We start from the raw sequence: 9655 nt of genomic DNA on the forward strand, positions 1-9655 counted from the left end.
GGAGGTCGGGGAGGCCCGGGAGGCCGGGCGCCGTGGAATGGAGAGGCCTCAGCGCTCACACCCTAACAGCCCGCGGAACCGAGCGCCAGGCCCGGGGATGGCTTTGATTTCGCTCACTGTTCATTTTCCCCAAACTTTTTCAAGCCTGTGCAAGACCAGCGTTTGTTTGTCCGGGGTTGCAAAACTTCCTCTCGCCGCTCCGCCGCCGAAGAGGGAGGGGGCAGACGGGGGAGGGGGGCGGCCCTGGGGCGGGTGAGGCCCCGAATGCAAGCGGATTCCGGGGCAGATTAGGGTGCTGGGAGGCGGGGTGACTTTGCATTGCAAATCGCGCGCCCGGGCCGGGCGGCAGAAATGAGTCCGCGGGTGCGGAGCCCTGACTCACTGCGGCTCCGAGCGCCGCCCCGCCCCCCGCCCTGGCTCGGGCCGCAGACCAGAGCAGAGGCACCCACGGACTCGAGTTCCAAAATCAGCCAAGCAAACGAAACCGCCGCCTTCGCTTGTCGGGGAGGGGGTGGGGACAGGGCCGGATCCCGCAGTAACGCGCGCCCCTGTCCCCCTTCCCATCCAGCAGCCCAGCCCTGGACGCCTAGCGACGTCCGCGCTCAGCACCTGGGAGCCAGCACGGTGGACCGCCCGCGCCTCGCTCTCTGCCGTCCCGCGAGCCAAGCCACCACCCAGCCGGGACCCCCGCCGACGCTCCCCTGGGCGTCCAACCTGACTGCGTACCAATGTGGAAATGGGTTCCGCCCAACACGGCCCGACCACCTCACCCCAGAGGCTCTCCACGGAGACCGGACGGGGCTGGGGCACTGACCCCCCGAGGTTTTCCTGACGGGAGAGATTTGACGGCACAGAGTATCTGCTTTTTGTACCTGAACTTGAACTGCCCAGGGACACTGGCAATATGAAGACTTATTTTTGTGCAAAGACTCGTTAACTTGGAACATGATAAAGATGGTCTCTCCTTGTCCGGCCGCCAGTACCTGGACTTTTCCAGCCTGGCCTAGATCTGGCCGTGGCAGCCTTTGAGGGACAGGGTCCCTGGCTGGGGTCCCCATGCAGCAGTGGGCTGATCTGGGGGTGGGGGGGGGCTGTGCTGGGAAACCTGTTTTAGGGAAAATGGACTATGACTACTATGAATAAACCAGTGCTGTGTATCAGCGTGTTGGGGTGCCCTCTCCAGACCCTCAGGCCCCCCCTTTTCCCCAGTGAGGACACGGGTGGGAGGGAGTGGCCCAGACTCAAGACCCTGCAGGCCTAGTCCCTGTGGTCACTTCTCCCTAGCTCCATCCCAGGCCTGGTCCCTGGGGTCACCTGTAGAGTGAGCCTCGGGGAGGCTGAGGTCTGAGAGACCAGCTCGGCTCCCACTATGCCAAAGAAAGTCCGGCACCTTGTGAGGCAGAGGTTTCTGGCAGGTATGGGTGGGTGGGGGTGGGGGGGGAAGGGTCCAGGCCAGGTGACTCTACAGCTGGGAAGTGGAGGTCTAGATGCTGCTGACCAACGCAGGTGTCTGGCCCGAAGCGATCCGGCGTGAGCAGCCTGCCCTCTGCCTCGGGGTCCAGACTGGGTGCGGGTCGCCACTGCCTGCCAAGGACGGAGTGACCATGGGGAAGTTGCTTGACCTGCAGAGAGGGGTGATGGCAGAGCCACCCTATAGGGTCGTGGAGGAACTTAGGGGAGGTGCCTGGCAGTGTCTGGCCCCTGGTCCTCAGCCCCCAGACACTGCGCCTGTGGCCCCAGCCCAGACGTGCTGTTCAGGCCACAGGGGCCTGCGTGGCAGCAGCGAGTCCCTGACCGCCTCTGTTCCCGAGTGGGTGCCTGGGTGCCGTGAGAGCCGCCCTGGACGGGAGCGAGGCAGGCCCCCTCCCCCGGGCTTGCCCGGCTCAGACGGCCTCCTGGAGATTACTCAGCTCTACCTTTGACCCGGCCTCGGCCTCGGCACCTTTGAAGTCTAGCGGTGCCCAAAGCTGTCTTTTATTGCAGGGTGGGGGCGGGGTTGATGGGGATCCCCCAGGCTGTTTTAAGGTGCTGAACGCACCCCTTCATAGGGAGTGGTTGGGTCGGAGCCGTTGGCGAGAGCAGATGGCTTCTGGGTTACCATGGCGATGGGGTCCTGGGTCTGACGAGGCTCAGGTGTGGCTGGGGTCGGCCGACCAGGGGTGGCTTGGGGCTGCAGGGCTGAGTGGAGCAGTGTCCCAGGGACAGAAGGGAGCACGTCGCATGGCCACCCAGCAAGGGACCCACACCCCTGTCAGCGACCTCACCAAGCCACAGGACATGGGCTCTCTTGTGACTCCTGGCCTTGGCTCCGGGGAAGGGCGTGGACACGGGCTGGAGGGGGGCGGATGGGAGGAAACCTCCCGTCCTGGGCGCTGGCTGGCGAGCTGTGAATGGAAGTCTGTGGGTGCCCAGCACTGCCTTCTTACAGAATATTCCAAACACACGCAAAAGCCGAAGCCTTGCTGGGGACACGGAGCCCGATGCACGAACAGTGTCCACGCGCCAGTTGCGAGGCTGGCCATTGGGGAACCCCCGGCCGGAGACGCCTCAGAGAAGCCTCATTACCGATGTCAAGGAGCGTGGGGGTGCAGCCACTCCCACCCCGCGTGGCTTCGAAGTGTTCCTGCCACCACTTCACCTTGCCTGTGAATTCTCCGTGTGTGCCTCCGGAGGAACCCCACACCGCCGTCCCCCAAGTGAACGCAGTCCCCTCCCTTCATCGAGTACCCGGCCTGGGGCACGGCCCTCAGGTCATCTCGGGGTTTGCACGGCGGATTTCGCAGGGAGCGCCTGGCCAGGGCCCCGCGCTTCGGTACTGAAGAAATGGGGAGTCGTTTGCTCTCCGGCCCCCCACTCCCTGGGGTTGCCGACACCCCCCCCCAGGTGTTATGAATCGCGTGTCTGTGCCTGTGTTTTCTGTAAGTGGGGGGCGGGGGCCAGAAGCAGACATGCGGTCAGGTCCTGGCTTGGTTTTGGTCGCCCCGTTTCAGAGGCTGCGTCCCATCAGGAAACAGCAACGAGCTGTCCAAGGGGGAGAGGGCTGTGGCCGGTGGTCAGCCAGGACAACGGGCACGTCCCCTGGGCCTGCTCAGCACCCTTAGGAGATGGCCCCGCTCCCCCCACCCCACCCCACCAGTGTCACTGATGGAGGCCAAGCACAGCCCCACTGTACAGAACTAGAAATGGCAGCTCCCAGAGAGCTCTGAAGTCCCAAGCTCCGCGGCAGTGGCGGGATCGGGGCCTCAAGCCAGGGACGGCTTCATTCCTAAGTCCTTGCAGCGTGACCCTTGCAGAGGGTGGGGCCGCCTGGAGCCTGTCCCGGGGGGACACCGGGCAAGTTCCTGTTCTGGATCAACAGGCCCAGATAGGTCCCCACCCGTCCCAGTGTCCCGCGGCTCTGCCGGGGTTGGGGGGAGGGGGCCGTGGTCCAGGCCTTGCCCCCGCATGCAAGTCGATTCTGGACGGAAGGTGACCAGGGGCTGGAGAGCAGAGTTCTGGCAGGAAGCCCTGGGAACCCCGACCCACGGGATGGGGGCATGGTGCTCCTGGCCTTGGGTAAGGCTGGCTGGGGCCGGGTCTATACCGAAGTGACCCTACAAAGTGAGACCAGGCAGACTCTGGGTCGGGCACAGCTGGGGGAGCACAGGGTCCAGAGCTCTGGGGAGCACTCGGGGGTGCTTCGTTTTTGTCTGTTTGTGACAGGAGTCGCCCCATGGAGGTGGCTCTGCCATCCTGGAGGGTCTCTGTGGCCAAAACTTGCCCACTTTGTCCCGACCATGTCAGAAAATAGACGTGCCCCCCTAGGCCGTCCACATGGAGGGCTCTCAGATACAGACTGCTCCGAGGACAGAGGTCCACGCACCCAGGCTTCCCTCAGGTGGCCCGCCCGGGTCCTATGCCCATGCATTCCGACACCTTCACTGGGCATCTTTGTGCCAGGCACTCGGGGTACACCGCTGTGCCTGGGGGAAACCCCGCCTCACAGAGCCCACGCGCTGATGAAGGACACACACAAGCAGCAGCCCTGGCCACTGATGGGCACACTGGGTCCCAGGCCACCAGCGGCAGTCCTGGGTCGGGCAGACCGAGCCCGGTCAAAGCCGAGCTGGAAATGGTTCTTGCCTGTTCCAGCCTCGGGAGGACCCGCCCAGCGCCCCCAGGAGGAGGTCTCGGGACAGCTGGGACTCCTCATTCTGGCTTCAAATTCGGGGAGGGGGCCCTGGCAGCCCGCCTGTCGGTCTGCCTCTGAAGCCTCCAGGGTCTCCGAACATTCTGGGAAAACAAATAAAAAGGGTCGTTTCCGGGCTTGGGGCAAAATGAAAACACAGCGCCGTCGTTCAGAAATTGGGGGAACGGTGAGGCGTGAGCGGCGACAGAGAGCTTTTCCTTGTGTCCTGGTCTTTCCTACTTGCTACGTAATGTCGTTCTAGGAAAAATTCACAGCTCAGATGGTTGGCATGAGTTTCAGCGCCTGTCTCCCTACGGAGCAGGGCCGGCCGGTCGCCGACGCGGCATCCCCAAAACGACGCTGCCGGCTGCTGGCCACCCGGAGGAAACGCCGCACGGAAGCCGCGTCGCTGGTTTCTGCTGGTCCGGTTTTTCTCACAGGGAGGACGGCAGAGTCCACGCGCGTTCCGCGCTTCTGCGTTTCCAGCCAGTCCGGGTCTCCGTGAACGCGGCCCTGTCCTGCCCTGCTTCCCTGTCCTGCGCTGGCCCCTCCGTGCTTTGGGTCTCGCTGGCCTGCCTCAGTGGGGGTCCACGCGGTCGAAGGTAGAAGTAAGAATTTCGAGACGGCCTTCAACCGCGCGTGGCCGCCCATCGCCCTCGCCCGTGGGCCGGTCCTGGTCCTGTCGCTGGAGCCGGGGGCGGGAGCGCCATCTGGAGAGGTGGCGGGCACCTGATCCCCGCCCCACCGAAGGGACAGAGGCGAGCACGCCCCGCTCAGTCACAGGAGGGACGGGCACGCAGTGTGCTCACGCTCCCTCCTCGTGGAGGCTGTGGGCGGCCAGCGTCACCACAGCCTCAGAGACCCTTGGCTAGGGCCGGACCCAAGGACCTGCCTCTACTGCTGCAGTGTGTGTGTCTGTGTGTGTGTGGGGGGGTGGGCATCCAGGCTGGGGAGGGGCCACGAAGACTCCTGCTCAGTGACACCCACTCTCGTGTCCTCACTGTAAAGTGGGGGAGATGTTGCGTGTGGCCTGTAGGGCTCAGGGGGAGGGCCATAAGGTGGGTTACTCCCCTGAGGCCGGCAGGTTGCAGGCACTGGACCACACGCACCTTCCCGGCCCTGTCCTGCCCTGCTTCCCTCCGGGTGTCCTGAACCCCCACGGGATGGGAACGGGGAGGGGGCTGGCCACACTGCTGACAGAGAGTGGGGAGGGCAGGAGGGGACCCCCACTGGACACTGTGGAGGGGGTGGGCAGAGCCCTCCTGCTGGGTGTGAGGGGAAGGGGTCCCACAGGAGGAGGCTCCTGACCCTTTTCCCAGCAGTAAAGGTCGGGGGTGGCTTTCTGTGGTGGGGGGCTGCACCAGTGTGGGTGGGTGACGTGCGTGGCCAAAGCCTCGGTCTTTACTCCCAGGTGACCTCTGGATGCAGTCATCCTGAGCCTGTGGGCTGTGAGTGAGACCTGAGCTCTTAGGGAATTATGGAGGGACAGGTCCCCCATGGAATCCAGCCCCCTCTGAGGGGTGTCGCCCCCACATTCAGGCCCAGGGAGGCTCAGTGGCTGGCCTGAGGTCCACAGGTACCAGAGCTGTGCAGAGGGCAGAGCCGCCAGCTGAGACACCATCATGCCTTCCTTCATGCCTCCCTCGGGCCCCCACACCTGCCCGGAGGGGCCTGTCACCGCTGTTTCTGGCTGGGAGTGGTCGGTCTCGTCAGCAGTGAGTGACTGAGGGAGGAGCCAGGATGCCGGCTCAGGTCCTGGGACGCCCGGCCTGCACATGGGTGGGGCATGGGGAGGTGCAGGGGTCTGGGGAGCGGGGGTCTGGGGGGCTTCTGGGGGGCCTGGCGGCTGGGTGGGGGCCAGGCACTCTGCCCCCTTCCCAGGCTACTCCTTGGCCAGGGCTGGAGCGAAAGGGGGAAGAAAGAGGTGGATGGAGAAGGGGCTGTGAGCCAGGTCCTGACCCCTGCCCATCTCCCGGTCCCCCCATGGCCTCCTGCCTGGTGCCCATGCCAGCTCCGCCCCTGCCCCCAGCTGCTGGCTGTGATTAATGCGGCAAATCTGTCAGCCGGGGGGCCCTGAATGCCACAGGGAACTGTCCTCGGCCCAGCCAACCTTGCCCCCAGCAGTGCCCCCTGCTGAGGCTGGGACCCCAGCCCTCCTTACACGTTGAAATAGGCCTTTGTCACCAGAGGTCTGAGCCTCCAGCTTCCCAGAGTCAGGGAGGGGCCTGCTGAGGGGGTGGTTACTCTGTCGGCAACCCCGGAGCAGCCCCCACATCAAACGGAGGGAGAATTGGGATGCTATCTGCTCAGCTCACCCGGTCCACTGCAGGGGGTGCTCAGGGGGACAGCGGGAGTTCTGAGCCGGGTCCTGTCTCCCCGCCCGCAATCAGCAAAGCCCTTTCTCCCCGATGAGCAGGAAAACCAGACCCAGAGTCAACGCATCCAGGGACGGGCTTGGCCAGTCACGGCGAGAACCCGGGCCCTGGAGCGGGCGTGTACCGGTCAGCCCGGGCTGCGGGCAGGAGGCACAGGCGGGCGGCTCAGACGCAGGAGTCCATCACCCCGTCCTGGAGGGTGCCGTCTTCTCTGAGGTCTCTGTCCTAATTTCCCCTTTTTATGAGGACACCAGTCACAGAGGGCGAGGGCCCACCCTGTGTAGCTCACCATAACTCGTTCGCCTCTGTAAGGACAGTTTCCACACAAAGTCACCTTCTGAAGTCCTCGGGGTTCGGGCTCCACCATATGAATTTGCGGAGGACACAGCTCAACCCATAACAGGCCGGAACAAAGGGCTTCCCAGTAACCCCAGTCCCCTGGGGGGGCACTGCTCTCCCTGCACCAAGGACCCCACCTCCACTCTGACATCCTCGTCCCAGGGTTCAGTACTGTCTCCTCCGGGCCCCTCTTGTGGGGTGTAGCTGGCTCAGCGAGAGGCCACAGGCCGCTCGGGAGGGCGGCCACTGCTGAGGACAGAGAGGACTAGGTCCCTGAGTGGTCTCTCCTCCTGGGACCCCAGTGAGCCCACAAAAAGGTAAAACAGGCTCTAGGCCTTTGCAGGGAGGGCCCCTCTGCATCCACTACCTGTGACATCGTGTGACGGCCCAGGAGGAGAAGGCTGTCCCCTGGCCGGGGTGGTGGGGAGCAGTGTCACGGGGAGGTTGGCATCAGAACCCAGTCTGCAGGAGCCACTTACTTCTCCCTGCTTGTACCCCAGGGTTCTGTGTGGGGTCCAGGCCAGGCCTCCCGCAGCATGGCCAAGCACCAGGGGGGTGAGCTGCCCGCAGCTCAGGTGACTTGTCCTGATATTAGTGAGGAGGTGCTGGCTGCCACCCAGGGCTGAGTCCTTCCCCCCACTCCCCACCTGGCATTTGCCTACAAGCCCTGGGGCTCCGTCCAGGCCCCCAGTGGGCCGGCCATTGCTGGCAGTGATAAGCATGCAAATCTCTAAACGAAATCCAATTAGCAACCAAATGAGGGCCTGGGAGCAAGCAGCAGGGCAGCCCAGAGAGGCTGGGCTGGGCTGGGTCTCCCTGCTCAAATATTTGTCTCTCATTTGAATGCCTTTTGTGGGCTGGCGTGCAGGACTGAGAAGGGGCGGCTGCAGGAGACAAAGGCCGGTCTGGCGTGCTAGTTTGAGATGCAAGCTGTACCGTGCTCACCCTCATCACCCACCCCAGGTCACACCGCCCCACCTGGCAAGGTCGTCAGGGGCCCCCCGACCCTCCCCACCCCCCAGCCCCACAGTCCCCTCGCCCAGCTGATCTCTGTGCTCCTTGCCCCCTCCTGCAGGGCCCAGGGGAGGGCTGGGGTCCTGGGGTCCTCCCGTCCCAGGCCGGAGCCTGGTTCTGTGGGAGGGGCGTGGGGGCTAGGGAGTCACTTCCTGCTGGGCACTGGGGGTGGGACGGGAGCTGGGCACAAGGGCCAGGCTGCAGGGTGGGCGTGCAGTTCTCTCAGGAGTGGTTTGAGGCAGGCTGCCAGTGGGACACCTTTCCCGTGGCCGGCCACCTTCGGCAGTCGCCCCTTCTGCCCCGATTGCCCCCGGCCCTGGCCTGAGTTCCCCATCTGGCCTGTAGCTGTGGGCCGACGACCTCCAGGGCTGGGCCGGGAGGACCGCGTGCAGTGTGGGGCCTGGGGTCAGGGGAGCTGCTCGGGGCCCCCGCCAGGGGTCCCGACACCCACGTCCCAGTCTGCCAGGGCTGCCTCGTGCCAACACAATCTCACGTGACCTCAGCAGAGCCCTCCGACCCAGACACTCACGGTCAGCCTCCAGGGCTGCCCCATCCAGGTCCCGGCCTGGCCGCAGGGCCAGCAAGGGCCTCCGGGGAGTCGGGGAGAGAGAGCGGGCCTGCGCCACGGGGGTGGGTGGTCGGAGATGGGAAGCTCCGCTGGGTGCGCCCCCGCCCGGCTCCTCCAAGGGCTCGGGAGCACTGGGGACAGGCAGAAACCTCAGTGGGGCCAGGGGTCTCCGGTAGCCAGTGGGGGCTTCCGGGGCAGGAAGGGCAGTGGGCGTCCAGTGCCTTGTGACCTCGGTCTGGAGAAAAGCTGCTCTGCGGGGCCTCGGGTTGGGCTACCTCGCCCGTGGACCGAGGAGTGACAGGGCCTGCGGGCCCCCGGGGAGCGGGCAGGAGGGAGCGGAAGCTGCGGGGAAAGCCTGCGGGACTGGACGAGCCGCCCACTCACCCGCTGGAATGCGGAGGGGCTGACACAGACCCGCGTCAGGCGACCTGACCCCACCTGGGCTGCCCAGCCGGAGGTGACCCGGCCCTGCCTGCCCTGCCTTCCGGTGGCACAGCCTGCCCTTTCCTGGCTGCCTCAGGGGTCAGCTGGGGACGGGAGGGAGCGTGCGGCTGGGGCTGCAGGCACAAGCTTTGGGGACTCACCTTGGAGCCTCAGATCCACGACGCGCCACCCCGACGGCTCCCAGGCTCTCCACCCAGGGATGTGTTGGGGCGCTGGGCTGCTCCAGAAGCCTGAGGGCCGCCCCATGCCCAGCCTGGGTCCCTCTCCTCCTGGGCCTTCCCGGGCGCCGACGGAGGGTCTACAGGTCTGGGGACACGGGACGGGCAGCACTGTTATTTAATCGGGGTACAGTTCACTCATCATGTATGAATCCGGAGTGGGCCCACGAGTCTTACACGTGTGTGCACTTGTACCCTCTGCATCCAGATCGCCATTCGAAGTGTTCCTGCCTGGGCTGGTGTCCCCGAGGCCCCCAGCTTCCACCCCTGCCCTGGCCTCTGGCACGGAACCTGGTGCGGGCCGTCTGGGCCGGCCTCGCCCACGCTCCTTGCTGGCCGGGACGCTGGGGCTCTCCTGAGCCTGCTCCTGGAGCGGGTCAGCTCTCGTGTGTCCAGTGCTTCTGCTCAGGAGGCAGGGCCGGCTGGCTTCCCACCCTGCATTTGCTTCCGGCGTGGCCACCGGGGCCCCTGTGAGTTGAGTGGATGGGGAGACGCTGGCCTGGCCCTCCCGCTGGGGAGCTGGGGGAGC

General features: G+C 65.5%; 1 long non-coding RNA gene across 1 annotated transcript in view; it reads left to right on the forward strand.

The window, feature by feature from the left end:
* The window catches only part of LOC111746425, a 2949-nt gene extending 1792 nt beyond the window's left edge, over positions 1–1157 (forward strand). The window contains exon 2 of the long non-coding RNA XR_002783095.1: positions 569–1157. This is a non-coding gene — a long non-coding RNA (uncharacterized LOC111746425). The remainder of the gene's footprint in view (positions 1–568) is intronic.
* Positions 1158–9655: the final 8498 nt, after the last annotated feature.

Source organism: Pteropus vampyrus, unplaced genomic scaffold (assembly GCF_000151845.1).
Source record: "Pteropus vampyrus isolate Shadow unplaced genomic scaffold, Pvam_2.0 Scaffold187, whole genome shotgun sequence".
Taxonomy (NCBI): domain Eukaryota; kingdom Metazoa; phylum Chordata; class Mammalia; order Chiroptera; family Pteropodidae; genus Pteropus; species Pteropus vampyrus.